Below are 5,035 nucleotides of genomic sequence, written 5' to 3'. Positions count from 1 at the left end.
CACTCACTCACTCACTCACTCACTCACTCACTCACTCACTCACTCACTCACTCACTCACTCACTCACTCACCGCACCGCACGCACGCACGCACGCACGCACGCACGCACGCACGCACACAGGCATGAGGGCACAGTGACCTCTGGGCCCTGACCCTCCACGCACGCTCTCTCAACGCACGCACGCACGCACGCACGCACGCACGCACGCACGCACGCACGCACGCACGCACTCACTCACTCACCCACCGCACGCACGCACGCACGCACGTCAAACTGGGGGCCCTTTAAATGAAAAGGGTTGACAACTGTCTAGCTTAGTGAAATATTGAATTGGACATTTCATAAAGTCAAACATACAACAGACTGTGACAGACAGGTTTATTTTTAGCACTCCAGGGTGTCGAACCCCATACACGCCAGTGTAAACTTGGTGTAGTACCGGTACGAGCACTTTGTTTTTCCTGTCTGACACAATGTCTTTATTGCATGTGAACAACATGTACAATTTTAGCCAATAATGTTGAATAAAAAAAGGAATATAAAACTAAATGTTATCATTCTGTCGGTTCTACATGACAACTCACCTTTGCATATAGAAAATAAATGTCATATGTGTCCACCACTCTGACAGCTGTCTGCTGCTCCACACACACTGTACACAAATTGAACATACAGTAAATAATGGGCTTGCAAATGTGTTTGTATTACATGCAATGAGTAATTATATTGGACTTTAGCTAACATGCAAACACAGGCTGGTTTTACAATTATTTATTTATTTAAAAATGGCCCAATAGACATAAACACTAAAATCGAGGCTTCATCTAGCCACAAGCAGATGGACCATGTAATACATATTTTATTTAGTGCATTAGCTAAATAATTATTATGCCCTTACCTCTGACAGCAAGCCCAGCCTGTCTGACTGACTGACTTCTAATGCTCTCTTCTTCCTTCCCTTCCTCCTGCTGCTATCATGCTAACAGAAGCTAACTCTCTCTAACTCTGTCCAAAAGACCCCAAAACGTTCCAAATAAATTTTCGGGTCCTTAGTGATCATCAGAGAGACAAAAGGTGGCCATTAATGTCTTTCAAACATCTTCTACGACTTATTAAAAAATATATGAAATATTGCACTGGCCAGCCATAACAGTGGAACACAAGCTAACATGCTAACAGATGCTACATGGCTCTAAATCTGTCAAAAATAGACCAAAACATTCCAAATTAATTTTCGAGTCCTTAGTGATCATCAGAGAGACAAAAGGTGGCCATTAATGTCTTTCAAACATCTTCTACGATTTATTAAAAAATATATCAATAGTACCTCCAGTCCAGCCTGCTTGTTGACAGGCAAACCAAGATGGCTGCCGTGTTCAGTGGAAAGTGAGAGAGGGGGGCGGCGCCCTGCTGTCAGCTGTCAGTCAAGAGTCTAAACCATTGGCCCCCAGCAACATTAGGATAGGCCAATAACCTCCAGGGATATCCTAATACATTTTAGGAAAGTCAGAGAGGATCGGCTGGCCAGGAGCGCGAGGAAACCAGTGCGTTCTTTGAGGTTTTCACAGCTATTCCGTTAATTTTCTTATTTCTGAAGGTTCAGTTAACACAAACACATCTATAGCAACTCAAATTGACATTTCTATAACATCACCCTCAGTGAAATATAACATTAGAGCTGTACTATGGGACAGAGTCTCTGCTCTGTGCTCTGTGTTACTGTGCACTGACGACACCTTGTGGGCATTCAGTTGAATTGCATGCATGCCCAGCTAATTGACATCACAGGCTGTGTGAAATATGTGAATATGACAGAACAGTGGTTCTCATATTGACCAGGGGTCATTGCTTTTGTTCTCAGAGTTACATTGCTCAACTCAAGACTCCGCTCGCTCACTCACACTCACTCACTCACTCACTCACTCACTCACTCACTCACTCACACACTCACTCACTCACTCACCGCACGCACGCACGCACGCACGCACGCACGCACGCACGCACGCACGCACGCACACAGGCATGAGGGCACAGTGACCTCTGGGCCCTGACCCTCCACGCACGCTCTCTCAACGCACGCACGCACGCACGCACGCACTCACTCACTCACTCACTCACTCACTCACTCACTCACTCACTCACTCACACTCACTCACTCACTCACTCACTCACTCACCGCACGAAAAGGAAAAGGAACGCACCGGCCGAAGGAGGAACGCGGAGGCGCCGCGTTCCACTTATCGGGAAAAGGAACGCACCGGCCGAAGGAGGAACGCGGAGGCGCCGCGTTCCACTTATCGGGAAAAGGAACGCACCGGCCGAAGGAGGAACGCGGAGGCGCCGCGTTCCACTTATCGGGAAAAGGAACGCACCGGCCGAAGGAGGAACGCGGAGGCGCCGCGTTCCACTTATCGGGCCTTTGGGCCCGCCGCGGGCGGACGGGGCGACGCCGGGGCGTCGCCCGATAAGTGGAACGCGGCGCCTCCGCGTTCCTCCTTCGGCCGGTGCGTTCCTTTTCCCGATAAGTGGAACGCGGCGCCTCCGCGTTCCTCCTTCGGCCGGTGCGTTCCTTTTCCCGATAAGTGGAACGCGGCGCCTCCGCGTTCCTCCTTCGGCCGGTGCGTTCCTTTTCCTTTTCGTGCGTGCGTGCACGCACGCACGCACGCACGCACGCACTCACTCACTCACTCACTCACTCACTCACTCACTCACTCACTCACTCACTCACTCACTCACTCACTCACTCACTCACCGCACCGCACGCACGCACGCACGCACGCACGCACGCACGCACGCACGCACGCACACAGGCATGAGGGCACAGTGACCTCTGGGCCCTGACCCTCCACGCACGCTCTCTCAACGCACGCACGCACGCACGCACGCACGCACGCACGCACGCACGCACGCACGCACGCACTCACTCACTCACCCACCGCACGCACGCACGCACGCACGTCAAACTGGGGGCCCTTTAAATGAAAAGGGTTGACAACTGTCTAGCTTAGTGAAATATTGAATTGGACATTTCATAAAGTCAAACATACAACAGACTGTGACAGACAGGTTTATTTTTAGCACTCCAGGGTGTCGAACCCCATACACGCCAGTGTAAACTTGGTGTAGTACCGGTACGAGCACTTTGTTTTTCCTGTCTGACACAATGTCTTTATTGCATGTGAACAACATGTACAATTTTAGCCAATAATGTTGAATAAAAAAAGGAATATAAAACTAAATGTTATCATTCTGTCGGTTCTACATGACAACTCACCTTTGCATATAGAAAATAAATGTCATATGTGTCCACCACTCTGACAGCTGTCTGCTGCTCCACACACACTGTACACAAATTGAACATACAGTAAATAATGGGCTTGCAAATGTGTTTGTATTACATGCAATGAGTAATTATATTGGACTTTAGCTAACATGCAAACACAGGCTGGTTTTACAATTATTTATTTATTTAAAAATGGCCCAATAGACATAAACACTAAAATCGAGGCTTCATCTAGCCACAAGCAGATGGACCATGTAATACATATTTTATTTAGTGCATTAGCTAAATAATTATTATGCCCTTACCTCTGACAGCAAGCCCAGCCTGTCTGACTGACTGACTTCTAATGCTCTCTTCTTCCTTCCCTTCCTCCTGCTGCTATCATGCTAACAGAAGCTAACTCTCTCTAACTCTGTCCAAAAGACCCCAAAACGTTCCAAATAAATTTTCGGGTCCTTAGTGATCATCAGAGAGACAAAAGGTGGCCATTAATGTCTTTCAAACATCTTCTACGACTTATTAAAAAATATATGAAATATTGCACTGGCCAGCCATAACAGTGGAACACAAGCTAACATGCTAACAGATGCTACATGGCTCTAAATCTGTCAAAAATAGACCAAAACATTCCAAATTAATTTTCGAGTCCTTAGTGATCATCAGAGAGACAAAAGGTGGCCATTAATGTCTTTCAAACATCTTCTACGATTTATTAAAAAATATATCAATAGTACCTCCAGTCCAGCCTGCTTGTTGACAGGCAAACCAAGATGGCTGCCGTGTTCAGTGGAAAGTGAGAGAGGGGGGCGGCGCCCTGCTGTCAGCTGTCAGTCAAGAGTCTAAACCATTGGCCCCCAGCAACATTAGGATAGGCCAATAACCTCCAGGGATATCCTAATACATTTTAGGAAAGTCAGAGAGGATCGGCTGGCCAGGAGCGCGAGGAAACCAGTGCGTTCTTTGAGGTTTTCACAGCTATTCCGTTAATTTTCTTATTTCTGAAGGTTCAGTTAACACAAACACATCTATAGCAACTCAAATTGACATTTCTATAACATCACCCTCAGTGAAATATAACATTAGAGCTGTACTATGGGACAGAGTCTCTGCTCTGTGCTCTGTGTTACTGTGCACTGACGACACCTTGTGGGCATTCAGTTGAATTGCATGCATGCCCAGCTAATTGACATCACAGGCTGTGTGAAATATGTGAATATGACAGAACAGTGGTTCTCATATTGACCAGGGGTCATTGCTTTTGTTCTCAGAGTTACATTGCTCAACTCAAGACTCCGCTCGCTCACTCACACTCACTCACTCACTCACTCACTCACTCACTCACTCACTCACACACTCACTCACTCACTCACCGCACGCACGCACGCACGCACGCACGCACGCACGCACGCACGCACACAGGCATGAGGGCACAGTGACCTCTGGGCCCTGACCCTCCACGCACGCTCTCTCAACGCACGCACGCACGCACGCACGCACTCACTCACTCACTCACTCACTCACTCACTCACTCACTCACACTCACTCACTCACTCACTCACTCACTCACCGCACGAAAAGGAAAAGGAACGCACCGGCCGAAGGAGGAACGCGGAGGCGCCGCGTTCCACTTATCGGGAAAAGGAACGCACCGGCCGAAGGAGGAACGCGGAGGCGCCGCGTTCCACTTATCGGGAAAAGGAACGCACCGGCCGAAGGAGGAACGCGGAGGCGCCGCGTTCCACTTATCGGGA

The sequence above is a fragment of the Electrona antarctica genome (genome assembly GCF_951216825.1).
Source record: "Electrona antarctica genome assembly, chromosome: 6".
Taxonomy (NCBI): Eukaryota; Metazoa; Chordata; class Actinopteri; order Myctophiformes; family Myctophidae; genus Electrona; species Electrona antarctica.
This window is presented reverse-complemented; position numbering follows the sequence as displayed.